Source organism: Akebia trifoliata, chromosome 7 (genome assembly GCF_017979445.1).
Source record: "Akebia trifoliata isolate Shusen 1 chromosome 7, ASM1797944v1, whole genome shotgun sequence".
In the NCBI taxonomy this organism is placed as follows: domain Eukaryota; kingdom Viridiplantae; phylum Streptophyta; class Magnoliopsida; order Ranunculales; family Lardizabalaceae; genus Akebia; species Akebia trifoliata.
In genome coordinates this window covers 7,952,341-7,962,991 of record NC_141381.1, presented here as the reverse complement: position 1 = coordinate 7,962,991, position 10,651 = coordinate 7,952,341, and positions in this window count along the sequence as shown.

The window sequence follows — 10,651 nt, the reverse complement described above, 5'->3', positions numbered from 1 at the left end:
ACATTACATTCATCAGTAGTACTCACTATAATATTTTCTTTTTATACAAATCTAATTGACCAAATGAAAACATCAGACATGCATTTCATTTTATATATCAAAATAAGGCAATAAATACATAATACACAATGGTAGAGTAGTGAAATTAGGAAGTTGGGATTCACGACTAGATCGCTTCCAGTCGGGACATGATGTTACACTTTTTTATTGACTTTTAGTTCTTGATTTTGTAGCCGGTCGTTATACTTACCACGCTTGATTGACCATTTATCCGGCTCAGGCTGGCCGTTTGACGTGACCATAAGCAATGGGTCTTTATTCGATGTGTCAGAACATTCTACTATTATAGATTGTTAGTGATCAATGGCTAATCATCTTCGTATATGCCTGTTAGGCGTGCATGTGATTCCCAATTATACAAACCATTCGTATACGACCACCTTTACATTATAAGTTCACTGATAAAAATAGAGAGGAATAAACCCGGATTCTAGTTGTGACTCCACTCTCATACGCGTCCCATATTACTTATGAGCTTGTTGGTCCCTACCATACATCTTAAGATAGTACACCACTCCAGATGATATGACACACTATCCCTTTAGGTATTTACAGACTTTTTAATAGCTCACAAAATAGCTACATATATATATTATTTTCATTTTAAAACAAAAGAGAAATTAACAATACAAGGTTGAGAATGGATATCCAATTTCTTACCATACAACTGTGGCTACCCGGCCTAAAATAAATAACAGAACTTGGAGCCTCTGCACTAACAGAATTAAAATAAACATGCAGTCAATCATTATCCTTGGATATCCCTTCACCAACCTACACACAACACACAATGTAAAATGCAGACATCATTCATTAGTCGTATTTCCTACCCGTAGTCACGTGTCAGCTCATGGAGCCTACCATGTGTAGCACTACTACCACATCGCTATCCCAGCTAAACACGAGCCCAATTTGGCATGTGCACGGGGTGTGACATCTTATTTTTTAGATGAAAAATGCAAACATCACCCCTCGAGTGTGATTCTGACATTGTACCGTTTCATCCCTTTTTCAATTTTTGGTAGTCTCAATTTTTCAAAAAAAAATATTCACTTTCTGATATTCATCAACTCAATATGAATTTACTAAATATCAAATCATTTTTTCAACTATTAAATACATTTTTTTCAATAACATTAAAAAAATACAAAATTTAGATTAAAACAAGGTTTGAGCGGTACACAGGATCCAACTAACGGAAATAACCCGGTGAAATATCTTACTCACGTATAATTTGTTATAAAATACAATTAAACATAACAAATATGCAAGTTTTGGCGTGAATTTGAAATAACCAATTGAATTATATGTTTTTGGAAATACATCATAAATTTTTAATAAAAAAATCCTTAAAGCAATTTTCACAATCTACGATTACTAATAGAAATTGAGAGTTCCCTACTATCTTTGTGCGAGATGATCGAAACGTGTGGGCAAAAATCAAGACGATTAGAATGAAAATCGAGATGGATCAAACTTCATAGCAGCTGATTTTTGAATTTGACCCGGTGGTTTCAAAGATCTCAACGTCGCCGTCCTCTCTTCGTTCTGCGACGGAAGACGGTTTGACCCCGAAACAAACGAAATCCGAAGTCAAAGTTATGAAACTCTCATATATATATATATATATATATAGATATCGAGGTTGCCGACCTTTTTCCCCTTCTACGACAGAAGTTAATGTAGTCCGTTCGCGACGGATCTAAGTTTGAAAATTTGAAAAAAAATATTTTTTTTTTAAATCCGTTGGATGGTTTTGGGTTGTTTAAAACAAAGATGATTAGTAAAAAAAAAAATTATTTATATAAAATTTTGGGACAATTTCGATATTTTGCCTATTATTTCGTTCGACGATAACTTGATCGTCCGGGCTCTAAAAGTAACGAATGAATACTCTATTTTATATAATTTTTCATTCTGGATCTAAAGGTGTGGTCAATTTCTACAAATTATATGTCTAAAAAAATTTACATTTTTGGCCTGATGTGACCCTAAAATTGACATCATTTTTATTTTTGACGATAATTCGAATTTTTGAGTTCCAAAAATGATAAGTAAATAGTCCATGTTCAATAATTTTTTGTTATAAATCCAATGGTATAATTGAATATTAATAATTCTTGCTCTAGAAAAAAGTCATTATTTTAGCCTGATTCGACTCGATAATCGAGGATTTTGTAACTTTTCTGTTCGGACTCGTATTTGAGTATGCTTATACGTTAAAGTATGTTTTTTGACCATTTTGAATCAAATGGTGAGGTCAGATTTCATTAAAAATGGTTAGAACAAAATCTTATAATTTTATCATAAGTCTTACTTTAAGGATTTTTTCAAAATTCAACTATTTATTTTTTTCTCGATATACGAATCGAAAATTCGAGATTTTATAGTAAGTGCACTTCAATTTGAATCATTATTTTCAGTGAGAGAAGATCTCTAGGACCTAACATTTTTTTAATCGATGAGAGTTTATTCTTAATGATCCGATAAAATACTCTGTAAATTGCACACACATGCACTTTTACATAAGCCAGGGAGAATTCTCAAAATTTGAGGATTTGACATTTTTTAGTCCAGGAAGAGTTTACCTTCAAGGATCTAAACGTTTTGATAAATTGTTGAATTAGACTACAAAATGAATTGTCACTGGCTTTGGCATTCAGATGCCGCACTACCTACTAAAGTAAATTGGCCATCTAGCTTGCTTCTACCCTCTGCCAAAGAGTATAGATACCCCTTTTTGCATATGCTTAATAATGAGCACAAAGAACTCAAAGACTTGAGAATATTGTCCTTGATTTTTTCATTTCTATTACTTTCATTTTCCTTACTCATTACGACTCGACATAGAAATTTATGCACGCTTAGAATTGCTATACTTTACACTCAATTTAGCAAGTGTATGTGTTTAAGTTCTCTACACAGTTCAATACTTAGAGATATCATGACACTAGAAAAATGTGATCTTGAGACTTAGAAATAATCACGTTGGAAGTGAAAAAAACCTCACACCAAAATTCATAAAATTTTAAAAAATTAGCAAAATGATAAAAATACCCCTTATGAATCTTGTACCTCCGAAAAGTCTCAAAAGTATCGTCATTGCCTTTAGAATATAATTTTGAGTCTAATGGAATCTAAATAGACGAAAATGGTGAAATTTATGAGAAATCATAAAAATGACCTAAATCAACCAATTAAATTCAAATTAAAATTAAATCAACTAATCAAATTCAAATTAAAATTGAATCAATCAAACAAATTAAAAATTAAAATTCAATCGACCAATAAAAAATCAAATTAAAATTGAATTGATCAAAATTAAAATAAAATTCAATCAATGAAAATTCAAATTAAAATTCACTTAACCAATCAAAATTAAAATTAAAATTCAATCGACCAATCGAATTAAAATTTAAATTTAATGAACCTATCAAAACTAAAATTGAAATTTAATTCATCATACAATCAAGCAATTGAATATATTCATGATTAAGGGTAAACAACTAACATAAAAATCTTAGGATAAAAGTTCACTAATTAATGTGAGATACGATCAAATCATTAATCCATCAGTTTTAAATTGATCCAATTGACAAATTCAACTAATCATAAGTTATGGGAGTAGAATGAGTCATGTAAAGTTTTCGATTCATATCTCGAGAAAAATAAATAGTGAAATTTTGAGAAAATCTTGAAAGTGAGACTTAGGGGTAAAATTTTAGAATGTTTATAATCATTTTTAATGAAATCTAACCTTATCATTGAATTCAAAATGATAAAAATACATATTTTAACTTATAAGGATGCTCAAATGCGAGTCCGAACAAAAAAATCACAAAATCCTCGATTACCGAATCGAATCAAGCTAAAATAATGATTTTTTGTTAGAACAAGAATTTTTAAAATTTGATTATACCATTGGATTCATAACGAGAAATTATAGAAAATAGAATATTTATTTGTCATTTTTGGAGATCAGGAAGTCGAATTATCGTCAAAAACGAAAACAACATCAATTTTAGGGTTACATCGGGGTAAAAATATAAATTTTTGTTAGAAATAGATCCTAAATGAAAAAAAATAGACAAACTAGAGTATTCACTCGTTACTTTTGGAATCTGGATGATCAAGTTATCGTCGATCGAAACAATAGGAAAAATATCGTTTCGTCCCAAGACTTTATATAAATAAAAATTTTAATTTTTTTTATATTCATCATCATTCTCACACGTCCAAAACCAGCCAACATTTTTTATAAAAAAAATTATTTTTCCCTTGACTTTCAAACTCAGATTCGCCGCGAACGGTCCATCGTTGACGACTGACGTTGAAGGGAAAAAGGTCCACAGCGTCGACATTTACAAAATCCATCCAAGATCTCTTCGTTTCATCTTCTTTTTCACCTCATATCGTCAAAAATCAGTCGTATATAAGGCTGTCAACGGATAGATATCCGATCGGATAGTGTTATATCCGAATTCGAATTCGAAAAAAAATAATACTATCCGAATTCGAATTCGAATCCGATCGGATATCCTTAACAAACATTCGAATTCGAATCCGAAAAATATATCGGATATCCGATAACATCTGATTCGATAAAAAATCCTAAAAAGTTCGTCTTCCTCAATCTGTCCGACTGATTCAGATCGGAGAGAGAGAGAGAGAGAGAAAGAGAGAGAGAGAGAGAGAGAGAGAGAGGCTGTACCTGGATGCTCGCCGGCGGAGAAGATGTGTCGAAGTTCGACAGTCGAAACCCCCATTTTCTGCGAATAACCACTCCGATAGGTTCAGATTGAAGAGAGAGAGGTTGTACTTGGATGCTCGCCGGCGGAGAAGATGTGTCGAAGTTCGACAGTCGAAACCCCCATTTTCTGCGAATAACCATTCCGATAGGTTTAGATTGAAGAGAGAGAGAGAGTGAAAGAGGTGGTCGCCGGCCGGAGAAGACGGTGGTTACGGCAATCAAAACCACTGATCTTCTTCACGTTTGAAGCTTTGAGAGAGACTGTTCTTCAGTCTGGTCGACTCTTCGAGAGAAGATAGAGTTTTAAGAAAAAAATTTGTTGTATAACACGAATACATGAGACGATATATATACATATATAAAGTTTTGTTGTAAAACACAAATACATAACATATATATTCTTATCGGAGCGGATATTATCGAATCGGATATCGTAATATCCGAATTCGTATCCGAAATGCATTCGAATGTTAAACTGACATCCGAATCCGAATTCGATATCCGAAAATTCCGGATAATATCCGATTTTTCGAATTCGAATTCGAATTCGAATTCGGATTTCGGCTATCCATTGACACCCTTAGTCGTATATATATACGGGGAGTTTCGTAACTTCGACATCGGATTTCATCCGTTTTGGAATCAAACTGTCCTCCGTCGCAGAAGGGAGAAAGGATAATGGCGTCGAAATCTACGAAACCACCTGGTTAGATTCAAAAATCAATCACCTCGAATTTTGATCCGTCTTGATTTTCGCATCGTTCATCTCAATTTCTGCGCACGCAATTCTATCCTTTCGCCCAGAGATGGTAAGGAACTCTCAATTTCTATTAGTAATCATAGATTGTGAAAATTACATTTAGGATTTTATCGAAAATTTGTTATAAATTCTCAAAAATATAGAATTTTATTTCTTTATTTCAAATTCAAGCCAAAATTTGCATATTTTATATGTTTACTTGTATTTTATAACAAATTATACGTAAGTAGGATATTTCACCGGGTTATTTTCGGTAGTTGGGTCGTGTGCACCATTTGGACCCTATTTTGATATAAGTTTTGTAAATTTTCAATTTAAATGATAAAAACGAATCTCATAGTTGAAAAAAATGATTTAACATTCAATGAACTCGTATTGAGTTGATGAATATCAGAAAGTGGATATTTTGTTTGAGAAATTAAAAATTGTAAAAATTGAAAAAAGGATATGAAATGGTAAAATGTTAGAGTCACACCCGAGGGATGATGTCTGTATTTTACATTGTTGTGTTGTGTGTAGGTTGGTGAACGGATATCTAAGGATAATGTTACTAGTTGCATGTTTATTTACTTTCTGTTATCGCGAGGTGCTGTTTATTTTTCTGATCTGTTATTTATTTTAGGCCGGATGGCCACAGATGCATAGTAGGAAACTGGATATCTATTCTCAACCTTGTATTGTTAATTTCTCTTTTGTTTCAAATGAAAATAATATATATATATATATATATGCAACTATTTTGTGAGCTGTTAAAGAGTCTGTGAATGCCTGAAGGGATAGTGCGTCATATCATCCGGAGTGGTGTACTATCTTGGGATGTACGATAAGGACCACTAAGCTTATACGTGGTATGGGACGCGTATGAGAGTGGGGTCACAATTGAAATCCAGGTTTATTTCTCTTTATCTTTACCAGTGAATTTGTAATGTAAAGGTGGTCTTATACGAATAGTTTGTGTATTTAGGAATCACATGCACGCCTGATAGGCATAAACGAAGATGATTAGTCAGTGATCACTAACAATCTATAGTAGTCGAACGTTCTGACACATCGAAAAGAGTCCCATTACTTACGGTTACGTCAAACGACCAGCCTGAGCTAGATAAATGGTCCCGCAAGTGTGGTAAACAGTGACCAGTCACAAAATTAGAAATTAATACTTTATTATGAAATACCATGTCCCGACTGGAAACGATCCAGTCGTGAATCCCAACTCTCTAATTACACTACTCCACCATTGTGTATTTGTACATATTGCCTTATTTTGATATATAAAATGAAATACATGTTTATACAAAAATATAATGTTTTCATTTGACTAATTAGATTTGTATAAAAAGAAAATGTTATAGTGAGTATTGCTGATCGATGTAATGTGAGTTTTAAAATGTTTAGTTGCTCATCCCTAGCTATATGTACCAGTTAATCATAGTTTATTCTGTAAAACTTTACATATGTTAAAATGATTTAGTATGCTTATTTGTTTATGTTAGAAGAGGTTATTAGCAGAAATTGTTTTCTTCCTTACTGGGTAACCATTGTTACTCACCATTTCCTTCTCCATTTTTTTTTAAGTTTTAGATCCAAAACTTGGCAAGGCAGGTGTAGAAAACGAGTGAGAATCATCTGGTGGGTTAGATAGTCAGCCAGAGTTCGTCACTTAGTGAGTATTGGGGTTATACCCCCTAGTGGTGTCGATTTGTGCATGAGTATTATAGATTTTGTTCTGAGCGATAAGACTTTTGTTAGAGTGAGAAATTTTGGTAAAATCCCGTATATAAATTTCTTCTTCCGCACTCCAATCTATCATACATTATTAGATGTATATAGGCTTCCATTAATATAATATTTTTGTATGTATATATGCATGATTGTATGTCGTTTATCAGGTGCAAGTTGAACGCCTTGGAATGCTAACATAAACAGAGGAGACCATGCTAAAATTTCGAGGTGCCACCTTGTGCCTCGAGATCTGACATGGGACTTTATGTTAGCGTTTAGCGGGGTGCCACAAGTCACGAAGTGTAGGGTTGAAATCCTTTTAGCAATTTCACATATGGTAGGTTCGGTCAAGGAGGGAACACAAAAAGAACAAATAAAAAGAGAAAGAATATAAAAAAAAGAAAATAGAAAAGTAGAAACTTAAAAAAGCTATAAAAGGAAAAGTCTTTTCTCCTCTTAAAAGGGGGACTGGTGCACAAAAAAAGAGGAAAAGAAGATATAAAAGACATATCAAAGGATTGACGACACAATAAAAAAAGAGAAAAAATTAAAAAAAAAATTAAACAAAAATGGAAAGAAGAGGAGAATTAACCATCCTCCATCGTCTCCATTGAAGATAGTCACCATCCCTCTTCCCATTCTCTTCAACCCCATACTGCAGTCCCCTATTCACAACTCTCTTTTTCAGTCGGACTCTCACAGTAACAACAACACCAACCATTGTTCCATATTCTTTTAACTCCTAACAACAGTCCCAACCATTGTTCCATCTTTCTTTTAACTCATAACAGCAGCCTCAACGATTTATTCCTCTTCTTTTAACTCTTAACAACCCCAATCATATTTCCTCTTCTTTTAATGTCTCAATACAAACCTCAATACTGTCCCGTTACAATAGCTACTACCATGTCTTTTATATCTTCTTATCCATTCTAATACAGCCCCCATTATAGTAGCCATTCTTTATATTCTCTTCATCCTTCTAACGCCCCAACCAGTAGTCACCATTATTTCATGGACATCTTTCCATCTCAAACACAATAACCACCCATCTCGATTTCTCTCTCTCATAATCTCTCGAGCTCTCTCTCGACTTTCATCCCTTAACGCTACATCCAACACTTTTTTAGACCTTTTTTTTCTCATCTTCTTAGTAAACTTCACTCTCTCTTTCACGCAATCTTTCAAGTTTTGAAGGAAGCACATCAACCACTCTTTAGGTGTGAGTATATTGTTTTATTCTTTTTTCTATGATTGTTTGTTTAAGGGGCATTTTATCGGGTCGATTCACTAATTTTTGTGGTAGAACTTGTTTTTAAAAAAAATGAAGTTGACTCATCCTTTTGGTGAGAAATAAATCAAAATAAAAATTTTCATAAAATGTGGCCGCCTTGAATCACCAATTTTTGAAATGCTTTAAATTATTTTAAAAGATTTTTCCTAAACCTCGAACGGGTCAATTCAATGATTTTGTGTTGTGGAAGATTGAAATCGATTTTTGTTTTCCAAATTCGACGAGTTAACTCACTATTTTGAGTATGCATAAGGTGGAGTTTGAATTAACAAGATGAATATTTTGCTTATAATTATATTTGATTATTTGGGTCATTGTTTGTTCATAGGGTAATATTTGATCAACTTTTTAATTATTTATGCATTTAGGAAATTTTACTGATTTGACAATTTTGTGTGATGTTGATTTTTTCTTCAATTTAGAAACTCAGATATATCCATATTTTATTAATTCAGTGAGTTTATGTGGTATTGATTCTCTTCAATTTAGAAATTCATATTCATATTCTTTTAATTTTGAAATTTCATATTCATAATTTCCTAATTTGGAAATTCATGTTCATAAATTTCTAATTCGGAAATTTCATATTCATAACTTTCTAATTTGAAATTCCATTCATAATTTTTTTAATTTGTGAATTTTGCTAAAATCAATGATTTCCAATTTCGTAGAGACCGATCATCTCGATCGGGCGGGTCAGTGCCTAACACCTTTTGAAATCCGTAATTTTACCCCTTATCCATTTCTCTTACCCGTGGACCGATCTAGGTCCGTTTTGAAGTTATTTTTTATTCTTAGACCTAAACTAGGTAGCGACTCCCAATTCACAAAAAATCTCCCGTTTACCAATCGGATTCTTTTTTTCCATTTAGCGAAAAAAGGGTCGAGGCAATTTCAAAGAACCATGATAACATGTACTTCATGAGAAACTGAGTGTCATGAAGATGGATTGAATCTCACAATGAGAACATAAGCACTTTGACAATGTCAGAGTGTTGGGAAGAAAACATGATTGTCATAATGATGGCCTAGATGTGATAACAAAAGCATAAACGCTACGATGATAACATAAGCATTATGAAGAAATAGTAGATGTCACAAGTATAACTTAGATGTTGTAATGACGACATAAGCACTACGACATTGTGAACATTGTAAAAAAAATATGTTGCTAGGACGACTTAGTGATGTGGAGACAATATAGGTGTCACGGGGATGGAAAAAGTGTTATGTGGGATGTGTATGCCATAGAAATGAGTAATTGCCACCAGAAGATTGAACAAGGGGGTGTCGTCGCCCAAACCTAATGGTATCACCCAAAGCTGATGAATGTGGAGTAGCTCACGACACTGTGCGGTAAAAAAGTCGTGACGACATTACCTAAAGCCTTATTATGTTAACCCAAGTTGAAAGTGCCCTCGATCCGCGGGGTGCGCGGATCCACTTTTGACCTTTGAGGTTTGGGAGTCATCACCTAGTTATTATGGTCTAGGAACCGAACATTGACTCAAAATGGATAAACAAGCAACTAATCTATTAAAAAATACTGAGTTCGTGGATCACATTACGGGGTTAGAAGGTGTTAGGCACCAACCCCGCCCGGCAAACGCCGGTCTCTACTAATTCTCAAATAGAACTACATTGCTAAAAAGACTTAATAAATAAATAAAAATCTAAATCTTTACCTTTACGAAGACAACGGTCTTGTTCCCTCAGATCTGGTAGAATAGTTCTTCGTACCGCACTCCTCGTTTCGTTTTGTCACCGGATTCGTTTCGGATCTCCAAAATAAAGTATCTCCTTCTGAATTTTTTTAATTTTTTTATGGATTTCTGAGGTATTTTGGAAGGATTTCCAGGTGTTTTTTTTAATGTAAAGTTGGGGTATGGATGTTAGGTAAGGAGTTGGGACTTCAAAATCAAGGTTTATGAGAGGCTAGTGAAGCTTTTTGACTTACTTTTTCTAGGATTTATTTTTTGATACGAAAATAGGTTGTAGGGACCCCTATTTATAGATTTTTTTAAGTGCGTATTTTGATAGAGTTAGTGTTTAATTATAATTCTTT